The 25,160-nt window shown below is 42.3% G+C and overlaps 1 long non-coding RNA gene across 3 annotated transcripts in view; it reads right to left on the reverse strand.

The window, feature by feature from the left end:
• Positions 1–25,160, reverse strand: part of LOC130281830 (uncharacterized) — a 47,482-nt gene that overhangs the window by 16,953 nt on the left and 5,369 nt on the right. The window contains exons 2-4 of one of the 3 annotated variants that reach the window (XR_008846121.1): positions 24,945–25,039; positions 9,691–9,790; positions 32–128 (exon numbers count right to left, since the gene is read on the reverse strand). This is a non-coding gene — a long non-coding RNA (uncharacterized LOC130281830). The remainder of the gene's footprint in view (positions 1–31; positions 129–9,690; positions 9,791–24,944; positions 25,040–25,160) is intronic. The other 2 variants (XR_008846122.1, XR_008846123.1) reach the window with 2 other exon arrangements.

Here is a 25,160-nt window from a genome sequence, read left to right on the forward strand (position 1 = left end):
TATACATTTTGATCCAACCGTATAAGCTCACTTGTCACTTCATGGCCACCTGATTGCAGTGGGTAAAGTTGTATACTTTAGCTAAGTACTGGAACAGAAATGTGTTTTCTTCCTAAGTCACGGAGTACCTGTATAATCAATAAGAAACAAATGAAAAGTGTAAGCAGGTAGGTAGATAGCTATGAGATAGATAGATAGATAGATAGAGCAAAAGGATCTCACCGCAGTCCATGATCAAGTGTAAAAAAGTGGATTTATTCCATATTAAAAAAACAAGTGTTACAAAAGCAGCTGCTTTTGTAACACTTTTTTTATTTGGAATAAATCCCCCTTTTTGTACTTTATCATGGACTGCATGCTGCGGTGAGATGCTTTTGCTTTATTTAATTGTGGAGTTATTCTTGGCCAATGCTCCAGAAGCTGCTTGCTGCACCTGAAACTTATTGCGGTTGTGCTGCTTTTCTAGATTTTTATTTTATAGATAGATACAAATAGGAAGAATCAACACAGCACGCACAATTGAAGTAAATGGATGTAGCTGCATTCCAACACAGGCTGGCAATGTTTCGGTTGCACCTTTGCAAATACATCTATGGCCCTGGAACCAGAACCTCTCGCCTATAGCTCCCGAATGCTACTGCTACCTTCTTCTCTCCCTGTTTAGATTGATAGACATAGGCCAGTACCTTGGCAGATTCAGTTAAAAAACAAAAGATAGGGGATAAGATGTCTGATTGCGGGGGTCCTGCCGCTGGGGGACCCCTGCGATCAGACATCTTCTGAGATGGGTACTCTCAGAAGTCGCGCCCCCTTCCCATAGACTTTCATTGAGGGGGCAGGCGTGATGTCACGAGGGGCCGGGCGTGACGTCACGAGGGGGCGGCCGCGAACACGGAAGCCCGCACACAGCGTTCGGAGTAGTGAACTTCCGGACGCTACGAGCGGAGCTCCAAAAGGCAGAGCAGCGCACAACCCCTTTAAGGGTTGTCTGGCATTTTGTTTGATTTTTAAAAGTGCTCAGGCTGGGTAAAAACATTATTTTTTTTTTTTTTTTTTTTTTATAAAATAAATATTTATCCTTGCGATCCGTCACTGCTGCTGTTCCAATGGTGCCCGGTTTCTCTGCTGATTTCCTCTTCCCAGTTCCTGTCTTGACACGCACAATGCCAACTCAGCCAGTCATTGGCTCTTATGGGTCACTGCAGCAACAAGTTATTGGTCAAGGGGATCAGGCAGGCGAGTACTGCTTTCTTTTTTTTTTTTTTTTTTAACGTAGTCTGAGTACTTAAAAAATAAAGTAGCTAAATGAATCATTGGACCAGTAGGATAAACAGGCTACAGCCTTAATTTTATGTCAAGGAATATTCTGCCCTTTCTATCAAGGAAAATTGGAATCACATGAGAAAAAAAAAAGACTCTCGATGACAAGCAAGGCTGGGTAGAAGAAGTGGTGTATTTTATTGTTTATTATTGTAATATTTCATGATTTGTAATTTAGCTGCTTGTGTGTAACTGAGCCGCCTGCTTGTCACATACTCTATATAACAGGCCAACTGTGTTAGTTATCCATATATTATTAGCCAGCTGGTAAAGTCATCATTGGTCTCTCCTGGTTACAGAGTACAACATCCACTGTTTGGCTTGTCCTAAGGACAAGTGAACTTGTTGCTAACTGGCACCGTCTATGCACCTTTCCATTGAAGATGGCATCCAATTCAGTAGCTTAGCCGGCCTACATTGAGTTCAACTGTTATTCCTCTTAAAATATGTTCCTTTTGACTCTTTCTGCAAATGCTGTTAAAGTAATGACTCCGAGGCCAGCTTAGAAGGAATGTTCCTTACACAGCGCCGTATGAGATTTCTTGACATGCCCTCACAATGCGTGGTTTTAGCCACCTTGATCATAATGATGAATTAATGCTACATAATATGGATTGCCCTGTAATAAAACTATGGTAGAAAATAATAAATCACGGTTATGTTTAACAGGAGTAGTAACTGGTGGCTTGGCAGTGCTGGTCAGATGCAGTAATAAAAATGTTCTATGCACTTTGCAGTTCTCCCTGTTACTGTAATGTTTTCCTTCTACCTTGGGACTGAAAAAAATGTATCCAAAAAAATGATGTACAACTAAATGTTTAAAAAAGTGACAATAAGGACCTAGATAATGTACTCCATTCAGGACCATGACAATGAAATATAAAAAACAATCACACAGGCCCAGATTTATTACTCTGTCTGAGACAAAAATGTGTCTGATTTTTTTTGTCTGAGATAGCAACCAATCACAGCTCAGCATTCGTTTCCCAAATTGTTCTCACCAAGACAAAAATCAGACTCATTGTTTGCCTCTGACAGATTGATATGTTTACATCCCTACAGGGAAAGGCAAGTAGGTAGTACTAACTGTCTGAACTATGAAACTTACATAGAGAGACAGTGACACTGTCCCAACAGTGTCCTGGTCTCCACTACTTGGTACCTATCTTAACACACAGGAAATGTTGCTATGACCAACCTCTGCCAATAGTGGGAGTTCACTAAAATAAATACTGTTTTTTGATTTTTAACCTAGTGTTCCCCACCTACTGTTTTTTAACCTAGTGTTCCCCATTTTATACTTTAACCAGACAGAAAACCCCTAGCAGTGGGTTCTCCATGTTGCAAGGTGAGACAGAGATACTACAGACCAATCTCACACAAGAATAGAGACAAGCAGGGTACTGGTGAAATGTAGCATCATTGCTTCTACTGCACCCACACACATATTTAAGACATGTTTGAGGGCTATGGACACCTTTGTACCAATTTTTTTTATTGAGCATTTTGTTCCTGAATGAGAAATAAACTCTTTAGATAGTCTTCATTACAAATGTAATATTATTTAGCTGCTACTCAGAAAAAGATAAAAATAAATCCTCTCTCATTGATAGAGATAACAGAAGTAGGGGGGGGGGGGTTATACACCAGTGTGAACAGGTGGAAATGAATCCTTGGAGGGCAGCTTACACAGGCTGGAAAGGAAAGCATATATTAAAGGGGTATTCCAGGATTTTTTTTTATTTGACTATGCTATAGGGGCTGTAAAATTTGTGTAGTTTATAATATAGTGTCTGCACCTGTGTGTGACAGTTTTCTCCCAATTCTTCTGTGATTTTCACCCCACTATTTATTTTTAACAGCATACAAAATGACTGTTGTCTCAGATTTTTCCCAGCTTGCAATGCGGCTGAGACCTGAATCACTAGTCAGCTGATGACAGGGAGCCTGTCTGCTTCAATGGGTGGAGCGATCGCTGCAACTGCAGAGATCAACTGCAACTAATGCAGCAGCTCTAGGCACCCTGATTGAAAACCACAGGTCTTTTGTTTCAATGGGTGGGGTGGCTGATGTGTGGGAGGGAGGAAAATGGGATTGTGTGATTTGTAGTCAAAAAAAGAAAAGGCAAACAGGAAATACAAGTTCACAAAAATCTAGCCACAGTGTTATGGTAATCTCATGACATAGCCATTTAGCCCCAAGACAAGTGCAGATCCTTCCTAAACATGCCCATTACTGCCTGCCAGGTACAAACTAAAATCACCTTATGGTGGATAACCTCTTTAAGCAGTCTGCAGGGAAATAATTATATAGGCTGTGAACAAGTTTAGAGAGAAAATATAGCTCAGATTTAAGGCTGCAGAGGCTGTAGAAGAGAAAATGAGGACACTTTTAATAAAGACCTAACCAAACCAAAAAGTGTTTTTGTACCATAATATGTATAGAAAATAAAACAATAAGCAAATAAGGGCATCAGGCTTTTTCCAACTGCCAACCATTATGGCTTAGTTGGAAATACCCTTTAACCCCTTAAAGATGGGACTATTTTGGCCTTAACCCCTTAAGGACCTAGGGCGTATGGATACGCCCTGGCTTTCTGGTACTTAAGGACCCAGGACGTATCAATACGCCTGTGGGAATTTCTGTCCCCGCCGCACTCCGGGCGGGGACCGGACCGGGGTGCCTGCTGATATCGATCAGCAAGCACCCCGCGCAAATATCCAGGGGGGTAATCAGACCCCCCCCATGTCGGCGATCAGCGCAAATCGCAAGTGAATTGCGTCCAAGACACCCACGATCCCCCTGAAGCGATAGGAGTGAGGTGGCAGGGGTGCCACCCCTCCTATCCCTGCTATTGATCACCAATAGCAGTTCGGGGGCAGGGGGCTTTACTTTTGGTACTTTCGGTTTCCCCATCCTGCCCACCCACAATAGGCGGGGCAGAACGGGGAAACGACACAGGACTGGCGCCGAAGTCCACTCACCCATCAGCGACGGCAGCGGGCGGCGATCAACGGCAGCAGCGGGCAACGATCGACGGAAGAAGAGGACGGCGATGCAGCTCCGTGGATCCTACGGAAGCCGGTGAGTTGCTTAGCAACATCTGGAGGGCTACAGTCTGAGACCATTATAGAGTGGTCTCTAAACTGTAGCCCTCCAGATGTTGCAAAACTACAACTTCCAGCATGCCCAGAGAGCTGTTTAGGCATGCTGGGATTTGTAGTTTTGCAACAGCTGGAGAGCTACAGTTTGAGACCACTGCACAATGATCTCTATACTGTCGCTCTCCAGATCTTGCAAAACTACAACTCCCAGCATGCCCACATAGCAGTTTGCTGTCTGAGCATGCTGGGATTTGTAGTTTTGCAACATCTGGAGGTCCACAGTTTGGAGATCACTGTGCAGTGGTCTCTATAAACTATATATAAACTATAGCTCTCCAACTGTTGCAAAACTGCAAATCCCAGCATGCTCAAACAGCAAACAGCTGTCTCGGCATGCTGGGAGTTGTAGTTGTGTACCTCCAGCTGTTGCATAACGACATCTCCCAGCATGCCCTTCGGCGATCAGTACATGCTAGGAGTTGTAGTTTTGCAAAAGCTGGAGGCACACTGGTTGGAAAATACTGAGTTAGGTAACTGAAGGTTTTCCAACCAGTGTGCCTCCAGCTGTTGCAAAAGTACAACTCCCAGCATGCATGGTCTGTCAGTACATGCTGGGAGTTGTAGTTTTGAAACAGTTGGAGGTTTGCCCCCCCCCCCATGTGAACGTACAGGGTACATTCACACAGGCAGGTTTACAGTTAGTTTTCTGCTTCACGTTTGAGCTGCGGCAAATTTTTTGCTGCAGCACAAACTCCTAGCCGTAAACTCACTGTAAACGCCCGCCAGTGTGAATGTACCCTAAAAACACTACACTAACACAAAATAAAGAGTAAAACACTACATATACACCCCCTTACACTGTCCGTCCCCCCCCCACCCCCCAAAAAAATGAAAAACGTATCGTACGGCAGTGTTTCCAAAACTGAGCCTCAAGCGGTTGCAAATCACCAACTCCCAGCATGTCCAGACAGCCACTGACTGTCCAGGCATGCTGGGAGTTTAGCAGCAGCTGGAGGCCCCCTGTTTGGGAATCACTGGCGTAGAATACCCCTATGTCCACCCTTATGCAATCCCCATGAAGTCCTCAAATGCGCATGGCGCTCTCTCACTTCAGAGCCCTGTCGTATTTCAAAGAAACAGTTTATGGTCACATATGGGGTATTTCCGAACTCAGGAGAAATTGCACTACAAATTTGGGGGGCTTTTTTTCCTTTTACCCCTTATGAAAAGGAAAAGTTGGGGTCTATACCAGCCTGTTAGTGTAAAAAGTTTTTTATTTTTTAAACTAACATGCTGGTTTTGCCCCATAATTTTAATTTTGACAAGCGGTAAAAGCAAAAAAAGACCCCCAAAATTTGTAACGCAATTTCTCCTGAGTACGGAAATACCCCAAATGTTCTGTGGACGCACAACAAGGCTTAGGAGTGAGAGCGCACTATGTACATTTGAGGCCTAAATTGGTGATTTGCACAGGGGTGGCTGATTTTACAGCGGTTCTGCCATAAACACAAAAAAATAAATACCCACGTGACCCCATTTTGGAAACTACACCCCTCACGGAACATAACAAGGATTATAGTGAGCATTTACGCCCCACAGGTGTTTGACAAAATAGTTGGATGGGAAAATAAGAAAAAAAATTTCGCTAAAATGCTGGTGTTACCATAAATTTTTCATTTTCACAGCCCTCTGTTCCAAAGATCTGTCAAACGCCAGTGGGGTGTAAATACTCACTGCACCCCTTATTAAATTCTGTGAGGGGTGTAGTTTCCAAAATGGGGTCACATGTGGCGGGGGTCGACTGTTCTGGCACCACGGGGGGCTTTGTAAACGCACATGGCCCCCGACTTCCATTCCAAACAAATTCTCTTTCAAAAAGCTCAATGGCGCTCCTCCTCTTCCGAGCATTGTAGTGCGCCAGCAGAGCCCTTGACGTCCACACATGGGGTATTTCCATACTCAGAAGAAATGGGGTTACAAATTTTGGTGGTCATTTTCTCCTATTACCCCTTGTAAAAATGTAAAATTTGGGGAAAACACAGCATTTTAGTGAAAACATTTATTTTTTCATTTACACATCCAACTTTCACAAAAAGTCGTGAAATACCTGTGAGGTGTTAAGGCTCACTGTACCCCTTGTTACGTTCCTTGAGGGGTGTAGTTTCCAAAATAGTATGCCATGTGTTTTTTTTTTTTTTGCTGTTCTGGCACCCTAGGTGCTTCCTAAATGCGACATGCCCCCCAAACACCATTTCAGCAATATTTGCTTTCCAAAATCCCATTGTCGCTCCTTCCCTTCTGAGCCCTCTATTGCGCCCGCCGAACACTTGACATCCACATATGAGGTATTTCCTTACTCAAGAGAAATTGGGTTACAAATTTTGGGGGGATTTTTCATCTATTACTCCTTGTAAAAATTCAAAAACTGGGTCTACAAGAACATGCGAGTGTAAAAAATGAAGATTTTGAATTTTCTCCTTCACTTTGCTGCTATTCCTGTGAAACACCTAAAGGGTTAACAAACTTTCTGAATGTCATTTTGAGGGGTGCAGTTTTTATAATGGGGGTAATTTGTGGGGTATTTTTTTTAATAAGAAAGCCCTTCAAATCCACTTCAAAACTAAAGTGGTCCCTGAAAAATTCCAATTTTGAAAATTTTGTGAAAAATTGGAAAATTGCTGCTGAAGGTTGAAGCCCTCTGGTGTCTTCCAAAAGTAAAAACATGTCAACTTTATGATGCAAACATAAAGGAGACATATTGTATATGTTTATCAATATAAAATTTATTTGGAATATCCATTTTCCTTATAAGCAGAGAGCTTCAAAGTAAAAAAAAAATGCAAAATTTTCAATTTTTTCATCAAATTTTTGAATTTTTCACCAAGAAATGATTCAAGTATCGACAAAATTTTACCACTAACATAAACTAGAATATGTCACAAAAAAATAATCTCGGAATCAGAATGAAAGGTAAAAGCATCCCAGAGTTATTAATGCTTAAAGTGACAGTGGTCAGATGTTCAAAAAAATGGCCGGGTCCGTAAGGTATATTTGGGCTGGGTCCTTAAGGGGTTAAAGTTAAAGGGGTACTCTGGTGGAAAACACTTTTTTTTTTTTCAAATCAACTGGCTCCAGAAAGTTAAACAGATTTGTAAATTACTTCTATTAAAAAAATCTTAATCCTTCCAGTACTTGTCAGCTACTGTATACTACAGAGGATGTTGAGTTGTTCTTTTCTGTCTGACCACACTACTCTCTGCTGCCACCTTTGTCAGGAATGTCAGGAACTGCTCGGAGTAGGAGATGTTTTTTTATGGGGATTTTCTCCCAGAGAACACTGTGGTCAGATAGAAAAGAACAACTATACTTCCTCAGTAGTATACAGCACCTGATAAGTACTGGAAGGATTAATATTTTTTTTAATAGAAGTAATTTACAAATCTGTTTAACTTTCTGGAGACAGTTGATATGAAAAAAAAAAAATTTCCACCGGAGTACCCTCTTAAGGACTTGTTTTTACCAGGTGAGTTGCATTTGTCAATGGCACTTTTTGGGATACATTTAACTTATAAACTTTTATTTCCTCTTTCTTCTATGAAAAAAACACAGAAATGTTACTATTGTTTTGTGCAATATTATGTGCCATATCATATGGGTCGATAAGATTATGGCAAATCCTAATATGCATACTTTTTTTAACAACTTTTTTATTTTGAAGTCAATGTAGCCATATGTGGACTTCTTATTTATGGGAGAAGAATTATTTTTATTGGTACCATTTTTGGGTAGATAAAGCATATTGATTAACACTCAGCAACACCATGTGTGTTTTGAACACTTTTACAAACCAAAAAAAAGTATTATTGCACAAAGCCAACATTTTTTTTCTACAATCGTGCAGCCCATAGCACGATAGCAATGTGTATTTGGGGTTTGTTTATTTTTAAATGCCCGCCCTAAATATCTGTTTGGAGGGACTGTCTCTGCCGATCCTGGCAAATTTTATAAGCACGTTGTGTTGCAGCCTCATGATGGTCTCCTGTAAAACGGTACCACATAGATGTAAGATCATTTTCTTCATATAATACTTTACTTCTAAATATTATTCTACAGCAGCAGTCAGGATGATGACAGGAGGCAGGCTACTTTTAGCTATCATGTCTGCAGTGTCTGGTGATAGATAATAAGAGGTGCCAGCAACAGAAAAAATCTGTTCATTAAAATTTTTATTTTCTAATAAACCTGCCCCGCCTCTTTGTGTTGCCCGAGGAAGTTGCCTACCTTTATACCCCTTGTCCTGGCCCTGTGCCAGTCAGTGTATTCTTTGTTAGGCCTCAGCATTCTAATTTGCATTTCGACAGTGCTGATAGGTAAGGCTGCATTCGCACCTAGTTTTTTACATACGGGTGCCGGATCCGGCTGGGGGAGGGGTAAATCGGGCACTCCCATACCCCAGCCGGATCAGCCCGTGACTCCATTTACTTTAATGAGCCGACCGGAGTCAAACGGTGACTCCGGTCGGCTCAGTTTTGACCCGTATCCGGTTTTGGACCGGACCTAAAACCGTAGTATACTACAGTTATAGGTCCGGTCAGGAAACCGCATACAGGTCAAAACTAAACCGACCGGATTCACCGTTTGACTCCAGTCAGCTCATTAAAGTAAATGGAGTCACAGGCTGATCCGGCTGGGGTACGGGAGCTCCCGGTTTGCCCCTCCCAGAGCCGGATCCGGCACCCGTATTTAAAAAACGAGGTGTGAATGCAACCTAATTCTGCAAGTTTACTGCCATTGTCAAAATACCTAGATGTTGATCTCTGCAGTACAGCCAGGCTTCTGAAGTGAACATGTGGGCACAATTCCTGTGCCAGTGTAATCTGAACCATATACAATCACACTGCATCAAGGGGTTAATAATTGCTCCCGTAATATTTTTTTTTTTTTACATCACACGGACAGACTGTTAGCAGAAATATCTGTGCCTTCATCATGAGCGGGAAGACAGTGACCCAGCAACTGTAAACATATATTCTTATAAAAATAATGATAATAATTAAATTGAATAAATAATAATAAGAGAAAGAAGAGAGCAATAATGTTTGGGCACTTGTGGGAGGGGTGGATTAAAACATAGTAAAAAAAATAATTCACTGGCACTTTCCAGTAACACTTGTATGTAAACACGCACGTTCTATATATAGCATAGTATGTTACAGAACATGACATTCTCTAGAAATCTAAAAATCTTGAGCAACGGTAGACTTACATTAAGCAAGACATTCCAACAAGATTTCCACCACCGCAGAGCAATAACATTTCTGATACATCTGGAATTCAGAATGGACTATTTTCACACCTACATTCCACTAAAATATAAATACAGAAGAGGTCAAGTTTATGTCTATATTGCCGTGATGAGAATTTTTTCTTTCAGAGAATTACAAATATTTCTCTTGTTAATTCCATGTATTTTAAATATGACTTGTTTCCACTCTTAAAAGAGAATTAAACCAACTATATGTATGAGTGTAATAATATGACATAATGGTACATGTGTCTTATTGCAATGTACAAGATTTCCTGCATGTCAGAGAAGTATGTTCAGAACTATGCCATGCAGTTGGAATTCTGTAGTGCTTGCATACTAGAACTTTGTGCAGGTGTAGGGGGTGTAGACGTAGCATTTCCAGTCACTAAAGACAGCAGTATTTAGAATCATATTTATCACTAAGCACTAAAGGTCCAGTACCTAAGACTGAGAGGAAAATAGGCAATGTTCCCTTCTTTTCTCTGCACTACAGGGGAATGGCGACGCTAATAGGGTACTCAGAGAGAAAAGATCATAAGCCACAGCACCATCCTCAGGGAGGGCATGGGCAACTAAATCCTCATGGGGGAGGGTGCACAAGTGGAGGAATTTGGTGAGCTAAATTTTAAAGCAGTTGTCCAGTGATACAAATTCCAATTTTGCCCAGGTACACAGTGATCTCCACTACCTGGGGTATATAAAGAAATGCCTGTGATCAATAAGGGGAGATTAGCGGGGACCTGGGCACCATCGGAACAGCAGTATTAAAGTATCCGGCAGGTGACAAACCCTTTTTATTTATTTATTTTTATGTATTATTTATTTATTTTAAGCAGCCCTGTCCCCTTTTAAAAATCTATTACACTTTAATATTTCAATTAACAAACAAACATTATATATAAACTAAAATAATATGACACAGCAAAATAGCATGTAAAATGGGGCAATAGATGATAGTAGCGATGTGTTGGGAAAGAATAACGTCAAAGATGTCCACACAGGTGACAACTGTAGTGGTAAGAATTCTCTTGCAGTCTGGGACAGATGTCCCCTGCGTTGTGTGGTGTCTAACTACTATATCTGTATTAAAGGGGTACTTCGTCCCTAGACATGTTATCCCCTATCTACAGGATAGAGGATAACATGTCTGATTTCAGGGGTCCGGCCTTTGGAACCCCCGACAATTTCTGTGTTCTTGACGTCACACCATGCCCCCTTCATTCATGTTTATGGGAGGGGGCATGATGGCTAGTACATAGCCGTCATGCCTCCTCCCATAGACATAAACGGAGGGGGCGTAACTATGGTGGTCATCTGTGATCTGCCACGGAGCAAAATTCGCTCCATGCACAGGATGACTGCAGTGCCTTCCTGGAGATTGAAGGGGGTCCCAGGAGTGACTCCCCCGCGATCAGACATCAGATGTCTTGGGGTGGAGTACCCCTTTAAGTCTCAATGTGGTGGTAATTTTTGTATTCCTGTATTTTTATTTGTATTTATAGTCATGGTAAGGTGGAGTTATCCAGTCATGGTATCATAGTATGGAGGTAATTATACATTTTTTTTAAAGGAATGGTGGTAATATTTAATATTATTTGGCAGTAGGGCCACCAATGTATAGATAATCTAGATTATGATATAGCATAGTGTGTCCTGTATTTCCCAATATGACTCACATGACTTTTGGGGAACACAGTCCGCAATGCTGAACACTAGAATCTGGCAGCTCACTATACAGTTATGCCTTGTGTAAATGTGAGTGACATTTGCATCCATTAGATGTGCTACTAATTTATAGCATCACAGTTGATGATTTTATTGTTGATATTCTTTTAGGTTACCATTGACCTAGGCTTACATAATTCAATTGCTGAGGAATAAGTAAGTCATGATGATAATTTTAGGTGAAAATAGGCCTTAAATGGAGGCCCATTCAGGCTTAGTGCCTTGAAGGGAAAGCTGTAAGTAAGGCCCAGCCAATATTATAAATGGCACATGGTAAACGCTGGTTTTAATACACATTTGCATTGAAAGCGGGAGCTTTGTTTGTTTCACCAAACATATTAGAGAAACAAAGCCTCTTTTTCCTCTTGTCATCCTTCTCACCCACACTTTGAAGAAACAGCTCAATTCTGTCCTTTGTTAACAAGCCAGTCTAGCTCACTGAGAAATCAGGTTACATGCTGCCAATACAAATCTATGAAGATATGGGGATGACAAATGTGATGGGGGGAGGGAGATCACAAAGAGACTATACAAACTAACTATAAGCAATATATCTCACCCTAGGGCTTGATTCCCAGCTTACACTACAAGTCTATAATGTTCTCCATGCTGCTGGCATGTCTTAAGGTGTACTATAAAGCCACAGAATAGCAGGATTCTCTTCTCTGTGTATGTGCAGTATTTGGGAGACATCATAAAGACTAAGCTCCACCCACTAGGTTAGAGAACAATGTAAATTAGAGATGACTCTTTAAGAGAGGTTAAAAATTCCACATACAAGTTATATGATGGTCAGAAATAGTGCTACTCCTCATGTTCACACAAAGCATCTGTTCCTAAAATGTTACCTGAAATGGTCATGCCACTAGCCTAATGGCATGTCAAGTATGGCTCCAAATTTATTCTAATTACAAAGTTGGCCTAAATGACTGTTTTTGACCACTTTGGCTTACCATTATTTATTTTTATAATTATATGAGAATAACCGTTTGCGATGGCTAGTAATGTAAGTCCTCTTCAAAAACTATTATGGAATTTCTGCAGGTGGTGCAAAAATGTCTGCTAGGGGTTTTACCTCTGGGAGCCTAGCCTATCTGAAGAACAGGAGCTCCATGACCACCAGTTAGCCTGATAAGGAAGCTACCAGGATTTTGTTCTCTAGTAAATCACTCCAAGATTTTTCTCCTGCTGCACTAATCAGATTAATTCCCAACATCCTTAGTTTTATCTCTTCCCTAACAACTATTTTTTTAGGCAGTCCTATCACATTTTTTTTCCATTTTACCATTCAGTACTCTCATATGCATTTCATATCTATATACACACACACACATACCGATTCATGACTGGCTCATGTAGCTTTCCATGCCCTACACTATTTTAGGATGGCTGGATCATTGTAAAAATCAAGCAATGTTACCTTTTGATTGACCCCTATCTTCTCATAGATTAAAAGACCGTGTAAACATGGCCCTGTCTATATGCTGATTTAAAGAAATTTAAATAAAATGCTACTTTTTATCCACTATCGGAAGAGTGCTTTCTTCTATGCTGGTCATCTTCTCTACTGCAATGTGGATATCCATATGCCTGGATTACTTCCCGCTTAGAGGGTGACCTGACCCTCCTTGCATATATTGACTATAAATCAAGGTTGGTAGGGAGGGAGGAAGCCATTGAGGATCATCAAATGACTTAGGCAGTGACAGGTTCCCTTTAATTATCTTGTTATCATGTAATGTATGTCTGAATATGAACCCTTTGAATTGTAAAGAGATGTGGAATATGTTGGTGCATAAATAAAGATAATTATTATTATTTTATTTGGTGGATATTATACAATAATTACCATTTTGCCTGTTCACCTTGGTGATAAACCTGTATAGATCTATAGGGGTTAGTGATCAGACTAATTTATCTTAATGTAAATCAGTTCCTTTACAATTTAGAATTGTGCTGTCCTCACATTGATGCAATGGCTGCTGGAGTGATGACAATTTGCATCACAACTATTTCTTTTCTAGTCTATGGGAGTTAAGAAAACATTGTTACCATTGTTAATATTGACTCTGTACAGAAAAGTATTACCTGAAGTATTCACGATAATGAAGTAAGAGCTTAATCGTTTTATCAACACATAACAAAGCTGACCATGGTCCTGAAACTATTCTTCTCCTTCTCTGTTACATTTGCCAATTATTGTACTGTCACTGAATTAACAGTGCAACAATATATTCCACATGATACATTAATGTAACACACTACTAAATGTGTTCAGTACATACACAAAGCGAAATGAGCGCTATCAGAAGGCTGACTATCCGGAGAGGTTAAATAGTCATGTTTTCATTTGCAATGTATTATGACTAGAGCAGAATTATAGATAAAACCTGCTCCATTGCATCATGTGTCACTTCAATTATTGATCTGTTTAACCAACAACGAGCCATCAATGCACAGATGTCTGTATGAATTTACTCAGTCTAACAAGAGGCCTAAGGGCCCACAGTCAATGTAAATGGTCCTAATACACTATATAATATATATATACCATTTATTAAGTTTTAAGTGTAGCCTTTTCTAACTGGATATACCATTTACAGGGACTAGTGTCTCTTACAGGGTGTTGCTTGTGTTTCCTCATGCCAGCTCTGATAAAATTAAAGCAAGTGGCTAGGGTGATTGCTATGAATGCTAGTGCAAACATTTTAGCTGAATAAGTTATGATTGCGACATTAGATCAATAACAATGGCTCCAAGTCCTAAAGCACTAAAATAACAACCAAACAAGTTGTAGATACCTAGTAGCTCTTTATTAGCCATTGACAGGCTGTATCAATAGCTCCGTCACAGCAGGCACCATGGCCTAGTACAGACCTCGGGCTTCCCTGACAACCGATTGGCACCTCGTGATTATATCATGGTGGTGATTGGACCACTAGACATCAGGGATGTGTGTCAAAAACTGTTTAAACGCAGCAATCTCTATTGATAGCAGCACTTTAACAGTTAAATGATTTGCATCAGTGTGATCCCTGATATTGGTCATAGCCGGCAGGTGTCATCTGTAGATAGCAGGCAGCACCCGCCAGCTCATGACCCATGCTATAAATGTGTGTCAGGTTAAAGTGGACCTGTACTGTCACGATGCCGGCTGGCGGGTGGTGGATCCTCTGTGCCAGAGAGGGATGGCGAGGACCGCGCTAGTGGACCGGTTCTAAGCCACTACAGGTTTTCACCAGAGCCCGCCGCAAAGCGGGATGGTCTTGCTGCGGCGGTAGTGACCAGGTCGTATCCACTAGCAACGGCTCACCTCTCTGGCTGCTGAAGATGCTGAAGATAGGCGCGGCACAAGGGAGTAGGCAGAAGCAAGGTCGGACGTAGCAGAAGGTCGGGGGCAGGCGGCAAGGATCGTAGTCAGGGGCAACGGCAGGAGGTCAGGAACACGGACTAGGAACAGACAAGGGAACGCTTTCACTAGGCACAAGTGCAACAAGATCCGGCAAGGGAGTGCAAGGGAAGTGAGGTGATATAGGGAAGTGCACAGGTGGGAGCCAATTAAGCTAATTGGGAAGATTGGGCCAGGCACCATCATTGGTGCACTGGCCCTTTAAATCGCAGAGACCCGGCGCGCGCGCGCCCTAGGGAGCGGGGCCGCGCGCGCCGGGACAGGACCGAGGGAGAGCGAGTCAGGTACGGGGGCCGGGGTGCGCATCGCGAGCGGGCGCTATCCGCATCGCGAATCGCATCCCGGCTGAAGGCGGGACCGCAGCGCACCCGGTCAGTGGATCTGACCGGGGCGCTGCAACAACGAAGATGAGGCGAGCGCTCCGGGGAGGAACGGGGACCCGGAGCGCTCGGCGTAACAGTACCCCCCCCCCTTGGGTCTCCCCCTCTTCTTGGGGCCAAAGAACCTGAGGAAAAAAAACTCAATTTTTCCGTGATGAGGTCCGATGCAAATTAGGAGGGGTTCTGTGTGGAAACGTACGAGACAGTCCAATCTTTTATTGTAAAAACAATAGATGTAGAGGGGTCTGGCGAGACTGGTCACAGGAACGTAGAACCTGTTGATGAGAGAGGCCAAAAAAATTTTTCCTGCAGATCCGGAATCCAAGAAGAGCATAGTAGAGAAGGAGAAGGTAGAGGCAGATATCCGCACAGGCACAGTAAGGCGTGGAGAAGCAGAGTTGACATCAAGAACTGTGTCACCTTCGTGCGGAGTCAGCGTACGTCTTTCCAGGCGGGGAGGACGGATAGGACAATCCTTCAGGAAGTGTTCGGTACCGGCATAGTACAGGCAAAGATTCTCCATGCGGCGTGGTGTCCTCTCTTGAGGTGTCAAGCAAGACCGGTCAACTTGCATAGCCTCCGCGGCGGGAAGCACAGGAACAGATTGCAGAGGACCAGAGGAGAGAGGAGCCGGAGAGAAAAAACGCTTCGTGCGAACAAAGTCCATATCCAGGCGGAGCTCCAGACGCCATCCGGAAGAACGCATGTCAATGCGAGTGGCTAGATGAATGAGTTCATGTAGGTCAGCAGGAGTCTCTCGTGCGGCCAGAACATCTTTAATGTTGCTGGATAGGCCTTTTTTAAAGGTCGCGCAGAGAATCTCACTATTCCAGGACAACTCGTAAGCAAGAGCACGGAACTGAATGGCGTACTCGCCAACGGAAGAAACACCCTGGGCCAGGTTCAGCAGGGCAATCTCGGCTGAAGAAGCTCGGGCAGGTTCCTCAAAGACACTTCGAATTTCCGAGAAGAAGGAGTGTACAGAGGCAGTGACGGGGTCATTGCGGTCCCAGAGCGGTGCGGCCCATGACAGGGCTTTTCCAGACAGAAGGCAGAACACGAAAGCCACCTTAGACCTTTCAGTAGGAAACTGGTCCGACATCATCTCCAAGTGCTGGGAACATTGCGAAAGAAAGCCACGGCAATACTTAGAGTCCCCATTAAATTTGTCCGGCAAGGACAGGCGGAGGCTAGGAGTGGCCACTCGCTGCGGAGGAGGTGCAGGAGCTGGCGGAGGAGAAGATTGCTGGAGAAGTTGCGACTGAAGTTGGTGCGAAATGGTGGACATTTCCGACAGCTGACGGGTTAGAAGGGCGATCTGTCGGGCTTGCTGGGCGGCCACCGTGGTGAGGTCAGCGACAACTGGCAGAGGAACTTCAGTGGGATCCATGGCCGGATCTACTGTCACGATGCCGGCTGGCGGGTGGTGGATCCTCTGTGCCAGAGAGGGATGGCGAGGACCGCGCTAGTGGACCGGTTCTAAGCCACTACAGGTTTTCACCAGAGCCCGCCGCAAAGCGGGATGGTCTTGCTGCGGCGGTAGTGACCAGGTCGTATCCACTAGCAACGGCTCACCTCTCTGGCTGCTGAAGATGCTGAAGATAGGCGCGGCACAAGGGAGTAGGCAGAAGCAAGGTCGGACGTAGCAGAAGGTCGGGGGCAGGCGGCAAGGATCGTAGTCAGGGGCAACGGCAGGAGGTCAGGAACACGGACTAGGAACAGACAAGGGAACGCTTTCACTAGGCACAAGTGCAACAAGATCCGGCAAGGGAGTGCAAGGGAAGTGAGGTGATATAGGGAAGTGCACAGGTGGGAGCCAATTAAGCTAATTGGGAAGATTGGGCCAGGCACCATCATTGGTGCACTGGCCCTTTAAATCGCAGAGACCCGGCGCGCGCGCGCCCTAGGGAGCGGGGCCGCGCGCGCCGGGACAGGACCGAGGGAGAGCGAGTCAGGTACGGGGGCCGGGGTGCGCATCGCGAGCGGGCGCTATCCGCATCGCGAATCGCATCCCGGCTGAAGGCGGGACCGCAGCGCACCCGGTCAGTGGATCTGACCGGGGCGCTGCAACAACGAAGATGAGGCGAGCGCTCCGGGGAGGAACGGGGACCCGGAGCGCTCGGCGTAACATGTACTTTCATAACACTGGTTGTGCTACCTTAATCATTTAGAATGGTGACAAGGTGACCTTCTTTCTATTTTACATTCTCTTTATTTCAAGAGGTGGGACAGAAGCTCAACTGTTTGCCACTAGTACATACACCTGGACTTCATTTTCCTTACTTCTCTAGTCTACTACACCACTGTGCTGGGGATGAATTACAGCACATTACTATAGATGGCATGCAGGGGTGGGATATTAATGCACTGGATTTTAAAGGGTTACTCTGCTCCCCAGCGTCCGGAACACTGAGTTCCTGAACGCTGTGTGCGGACTTCCGTGTTCACACCCGCCCCCTCATGACGTCACACCTCATAATGTGACGCCATGTCCCGACCCCTCAATGCAAGTCTATGGGAGGGGGCGTGACGGCCGCCACACACGCTTCTCATAGACTTTCATTGAGGGAGCAGGCCGTGACGTCACGAGGGGGCGGGCGTGAACACGGAAGCCCGCACACAGCGTTCAAGAACTAAATGTGAACATTGAGTTCCTGAACACTGGGGAGCAGAGTAACCCTTTAAGGTAATATGTGAGCAGAAGGGAAAATAGTAACAGTAACATAGCAAGGCAGGGTTTTATCACAAAAGCAGCACTAATGCTGCTGATGGTGACAAGCTACAACAAGCTACACAAGGGACAGCTGCCTAGAACTTAGAGGGTGGTCAGAGATAAGAATGAAGCCTTGATTTAACCTTTCAGGAACAGTGTGGACTCTCTGGAGAAGGCAGACAGGCTCAACTTGCATTTACACAGTCCAGGCTTTCTCCTCCATTTAGCACAAACATGTTCCACCACTGCCTGTGTTTCATCTGCTAGAGGTGTAATTTCCCTAACAACAAGCAGTGCGCAACAAATTGCAGGGAAGTGAGACACCTAGTGGCAAAGACACTTTGGATCTTATTTGGTAATTATTGGTAAAGAAAGTGATTTTTATTGTGTTTATTGTGTCAAGGAGGCAGGGATGAGCTGCTCATGTGCCACATCCTGGTACACTAACTCCCTCCCCTTCCAGAGCCCTGCACATCTGTCAAGGAATGGAAAATAAAGGGTTAACTAGAAGGTGTTCCAGGCTGTGGTACTTGAGAGGCTTGCCCCGCCTTCTTGACAATTTATCCCTGCCTCATTGACACTTGGATGAGAAATGAATAGGCAATTTTGGTAACCACCATCAGCTCCAGGAAAGCAGCGTTTGCTTTTATACCCTAACGACTATCCAAATGGTGTCTGCAGCTCTTAGCAGCAAATACAGCTAAAATATTTAGTTTAAGAAATAAAAGCTGAGCTCTGATTGGTTGCTAAGGGCATTGGGCAACAAAAAGAGTTTTTCATTTAGACACTTTTGCTAAATATGCCCCATAAACTTGCCACAAAAGCATTATCATAGAAGAATATGATCTACCACGACTGTGCATATGTGTAAAAAAAACAAAACAAACTAACTTGCAAGTTTACTTAAAAATCTAGGTTTGCCTAGAAATAATTATATAAGAGAAAATGTCCCACTTTAAGTTATATCTGACGTCGGCAGCTGCTATTACTGTTTTAAATACGTCAATGTGAAACAGATTTTTCTTGAAGTTTCAGAGAGGAAATAATTAACGGGAAATTATAAGAAATTAACTCTATGTATATATAGCAGTGTATAGAATTGCTCTAAACTCTATACGGCTACAGAGTAAAAACCTACATAAAACGTATGAAATTCAACATAAACATCAGTAACATCAGTGTTACAAGGCAAATCCTCAGATCACGGCAGAGGGAAAACAAGTGGCCAACCAGCATATATTTCGTTTTTTTTTTTTTTTTTAAGTGGAACTGTATAACAAAATACTCAAAGGGTGTAGCTACATTTTTAGGCCTTGCAGTTTTAAAACATTTTGAAAGGAAATAGTTCTTAGCTTCACAGCCAGCCTATAGCAACAGCTGTGAGACTACTTATTTCTTCAAAATGATCTTTCAAGCAGACACCTGAAAAATAAATGTACCAGGATAGACACATTACTTCATTTAAAAGTCCCCCAGATGTAAAAGTATATGAAATGGAATGCAAGGCATGCAAATCGCAATCTATCTCATGGTGGTATGAAAATTCTTTAAGATAAACTTGTGGGGGCAGCAGACCTGCTATACTGTTCTAGTAGTTAAATTCTTGGCATTATCTTTAATTATGTGCTATGAAGTCTTGCAATAAAAATATGGTGAGTATTACAGGTTTTTGAAGACTAATTTAAACTGAAGAAAAGTAAAGGGCTAATCCAAGAAAAGCAGATGAAGGCAGACGGCCGATTGCCCCCTATTTATTTTGAGCTTTTGGAGAGGATACGTAAAAGGATGAAGAAGCAGGGGCATAGCTATAAGGGGTGCAGAGGTAGCAGTCATGCCTACGCTCTAGTACCTGCGGCAGCCTAAAGACCTATTGCCTTAATAAAAAGAGACCAGTATTAAAAACTATACATGGTTGATGGGGCCTTGTTATTAATTTTGCATTTAGCCTATGTGAAGAAGCTCATATCCGTGTGAAGAAGCTCATATCCGTGCAAGTACCATTCACATGAGGTTAAAATGTGACATAGGCATTGCAAAAAACCTAAATAAGCAGAAAGACCTCTAAAACTATACAGAAAAATGGCAAAGAGTACCACACAAAGCTATATAATACTTAACCCCTTAAGGACCAAGGACGTACCGGTACGTCCTTGGTCCTGCTCTCCTGATATAACGCGGGGTTACACAGTAACCCCGCGTCATATCACGGCGGGCCCAGCGTCATAGTGAAGCCGGGACCCGCCTCTAATAGCGCGCAGCGCCGATCGCACGAAAACTAAAAGCGAAACCGAAAGTGGCCGGCTAGCTCAGTCGGGCTGTTCGGGATAGCCGCGGCTAATCGCGGCATCCCGAACAGCTGACAGGACAGTGGGAGGGCCCCTACCTGCCTCCTCGCTGTCCGATCGCCGAATGACTGCTCAGTGCCTGAGATCCAGGCATGAGCAGTCATGCGGCAGAATCGTTGATCACTGGTTTCTTATGAGAAACCAGTGATCAATGATGAAGATCAGTGTGTGCAGTGTTATAGGTCCCTATGGGAGCTATAACACTGCAAAAAAAAAAGTGAAAAAAAAAAAGTGAATAAAGATCATTTAACTCCTCCCCTATTAAAAGTTTGAATCACCCCCCTTTTCCAATAAAAAAAAAAACACAGTGTAAATAAAAATAAACATATATGGTATCAACGCGTGCGGAAATGTCCGAATTATAAAAATATATCATTAATTAAACCGCTCGGTCAATGGCGTGCACGCAAAAAAATTCCAAAGTCCAAAATAGTGCATTTTTGGTCACTTTTTATATCATTTAAAAATGAATAAAAGCGATCAATAAGTCCTATCAATGCAAATATGGTACCGTTAAAAACTTCAGATCACGGCGCAAAAAATGAGCCCTCATACCGCCCCATACACGGAAAAATAAAAAAGTTATAGGGGTCAGAAGATGACAATTTTAAACGTATTAATTTTCCTGCATGTAGTTATGATTTTTTCCAGAAGTCCGACAAAATCAAACCTATATAAGTAGGGTATCATTTTAATTGTATGGACCTACAGAATAATGATAAGGTGTCATTTTTACCGAAAAATGTACTACGTAGAAACGGAAGCCCCCAAAAGTTACAAAACTGCGTTTTTTTCAATTTTGTCGCACAATGATTTTTTTTTCCGTTTCACCGTAGATTTTTGGGCAAAATGACTGACATCATTACAAAGTAGAATTGGTGGCGCAAAAAATAAGCCATCATATGGATTTTTAGGTGCAAAATTGAAAGAGTTATGATTTTTTAAAGGCAAGGAGCAAAAAACGAAAATGCAAAAACGGAAAAAACCCCGGTCCTTAAGGGGTTAAAAACCCCACCAATAATAATGAAACAATGTACAGGTGTATCATAACAACAGGTATTATTAATCAACTGCAAAACCTAAAGTACCCCTAAAAGCAATAACATAAAAGACAATATTAAAAACAATGATGGGGGATCATGAGGCAAAAAAAGACATATGATAAACATAAGACTAAAGGAATTAGTAAATATTATGGCACTGTGTATAATAAATAGTAGCGAATACAAAAGGTACCATTGTATAATAAATACAGAATAATTAAATATAGTACCAAACACAATTCATATACAGTGACCCCCCCCCCGACCTACGATGGCCCCGACATACGATAATTTTAACATGCGATGGCCTCTCAGAGGCCATCGCATGTTGAAGGCAGCAGCAACATACGATGCTTTTGTATGTTGGGGCCATCGCATAAACGGCTATCCGGCAGCGCAGACTGCTTCAGCTGCCACCGGATAGCCGTTTACGGTGCCCCGTGTGGTCCGCTGACGATCACTTACCTGTCCTCGGGGCTCCGGCCCGTCCTCTTCGGGATCCTCTGCATCGCGGCGCTCTCCATCGACGTCATCACAATGCTGCCCACGCCGTCCGGTCATCCAATAGGAGCGGTGTGCGTAGCGACGTCGGGGACGCGGGGACAGCGATGGACGGCGACATCCCGGGCAGCGGTGACGTCTGGAACGGCGGGGACAGGTGAGTACAACTTCCTCTAACAGTGGTCTACAACCTGCGGACCTCCAGATGTAGACCACTGTCCTATACTTTACATTGCACGGATCCCTCAACATGCGATGGTTTCAACAAACGATGGCTCATTTGGAACGGATTACCATCGTATGTTGAGGGATCACTGTAGTATCAAAGAAAGGCATTCAATAAAAAATAACATGCATAGCGCATAAAAACTACATAAACAGTTAACAGAAAAAGCCTGTGACAAAACTCATCTGGAGCAGAAGCACTCGGTAAGTTTTGCGCCATGCACATTTATTACTATTGACCACAGGATATGTCCATCTGGGTATTTAAAGCCCCCCCCCCCTTCTTCTAACTATTATTGGTACCAATGATATTTCTATACTAGTTTGTATGCACCATGCCTGTTATTATTATATATTGTGCTTTTGGTCTAATATTTATTTTGGGTTATATAAAAAATTAGTATCTGCTTGCTACTATTTATTCAACACATTTCTGGTCTTGTGATAGAACATTTATTTATATGGGTACTCCGGTGGAAACATTTTTTTTTAAATCAATTGGTGCCAGAAAGTTAAAACAGATTTGTAAATTACTTCTATTCAAAAATATTAATCCTTCCAGTACCTATCAGCTGCTGTATGCTCCACAGGAAGTTCTTCTCTTTTTTATTTTATTTCTGTCTGACCACAGTGCTCTCTGCTGACACCTGTGTCCATGTCAGGAACTGTCCAGAGCAGGAGCAAATCCCCATAGCAAACCTATCCTGCTTTGGACAGTTCCCGACATGGACAGAAGTGTCAGCAGAGACCACTTTGGTCAGACAGAATACAAAATCAAAAAGAACTTCCTGTGGAGCATACAGCATCTGATAAGTACTGGAAGGATTAAGATTTTCAAATAGAAGTGAATTACAAATCTGTTTAACTTTCTGGCACCAATTTATAAAAAAAAAAAATTATAATAATTGTTTTCCACCGGAGTACCCCTTTAATACCTTTGTACCATATGTGATTTGTTTCATGTCCCTTGAACCCGCACCAATATTGCCTTTGGTGTTTATATTTTTAGGGGTATTTTGGGTTATGCATTTGATTAACATGGATTAAATATTTCTGTATCGACCCTGACCCTGTTTGAACAGAGTTGTGCGAACATGATACAAATTTTCCATGCTAAAAAATATGGCAGACACTACACCCTTATGTTAAGCTTCTGTCCGAGACTGCGGTCAGTTGGCAAATCCCTACAGAAACCAACTAAGCTTAACCAGGGTGTAGACAATTTTAAATGGAAATTTGAAATAGAAATTCATCTTTCTAAATTAAAATGTATGAAATGTATAAATTTCCATTTTAAGTTGTATTGTCATTATTGTATTTGAACAGCAATGACACATACGCTTACAAAACCCCACTATTAATAATGTAACAATTCATAAGTGTGTATTGAACTCAAAATTGTATTTATGTCTCTCTATTGATTTAGTTGTGTCATTTTTCAACAGTATTTATTTCAGATTGTACCAAATATTCAGTTCAAATAAGAATGTAAGTTTGATGTGCGAACAAAATGTAGGAAATTGCCAGCTCACCACCTCGCAGGGCACTTCCAACGTAGAACAAAGCAGCAATGATCCAGCACTTGAAATTCCGAAAAGCTTTATTGAAGATCACTGGACACAAGTAAAACCGACCATACCATCAGACGCATTTCTTTTTTATTAATTAGGCAGATGGGACCCATTGGTAAAATATATATATAAATAAATAATTTGCCGGATGATTCCTATGAAATATTTTGTACCATGTATATTTTGGCATGTACACATCAAACTTAGAACAAAGCAGCAATGATCCAGCACTTGAAATTACGAAAATCTTTATTGAAGATCACTGGACACAAGTTAATCTGACCATACCATCAGCCGCGTTTCGAGCGCATGCGCTCTTCTTCGGTGATCAGCAAATTATTTATTTATATATATTTTTTACCAATGAGTCCGATCTGCCGAATTAAAAAAAACAAAAAAAAAAACAACTTATACAAACTTTCCTCACAGCCACCGTTATCAGTGTCCGATCTTCGCCAACCTTCCCCCTGATGGAGCTGCAGACATGATGTTATTCTGTTAAGCAACTCCTTTAAAGGGGTTGTACAGCACCAGGATTTTTTTCTTTCTGCTTTTATCTCAATGCACAAAAAAAAAAGCTTGTCAAACCAATCACTAGCTGTATTGAGGACTAGCTACAAAGGCATTTTCTGCATGTTCAGATGAAAGCACGAAGAGCTTACCATCGGGGATCGGGAATCTCTGGATGGCAGCAGAGGGGGATCACATAGGTTAGTCTAACTTATCTTCTAGCCAGCCTATGCCAATAAGAAAAAAAAATCTAACACCAGACAACCCATTTAAGGTGGCATGACCCACTTCTTTCGTAGGTGGTTTAGCCTTATTACAGGAAATCCAAGAAAATATGTAGCTGGTCAAATTTTGGTGTAATGCCTTGTGATTAAATCAATTCTATTAATAATTTTTTAATAGTAAATCCGGTCCAGATTGAATTTTCCATACTGTTTTCTAGGTTTTAAAGTTACATATGCAGCATCAGCCATTTAATAAACTGCTCCCTTAACATAAATATACAAAAAAGCAAAGTACAGTATGCAGTCCCTCAAGAAATATTACAGCCAATGGAATTTGTGTTTTATTGTCTACATTCCTTTGTCATGATATACATGTCCTTGTGTGATACTCCTGTCGTCCAATACACTCCTAAATTACACAATGAGTACCCTCCAAAGGTTCCATAAAACACAACAGGGTAGCTTTTCCTTGTCCAAGTCAATATCAGACAATGATAATTATTATACTTTATTGTTATTTTTTAGTGCTTTTACTTTAGCAACAGTAAAATTTATGGCATGATTACCACAAAAGGCATATTCTTCACGCTTGACATACAGTATTCTGTTTTACTGAACTGTAACATTTATCCTCAAGTGCTGGCGAAGACAACCATAGATCCTGGAGAAGGACAAAACGAAATAATTAAAATATGCTAAATACTATAATTTGGTCAAAAAAATATTTTAAATGCAAAAAAATTAAATACATTTCAAGTTGCATCATAAAACCAATATTAGTC

Source organism: Hyla sarda, chromosome 7 (assembly GCF_029499605.1).
Source record: "Hyla sarda isolate aHylSar1 chromosome 7, aHylSar1.hap1, whole genome shotgun sequence".
In the NCBI taxonomy this organism is placed as follows: domain Eukaryota; kingdom Metazoa; phylum Chordata; class Amphibia; order Anura; family Hylidae; genus Hyla; species Hyla sarda.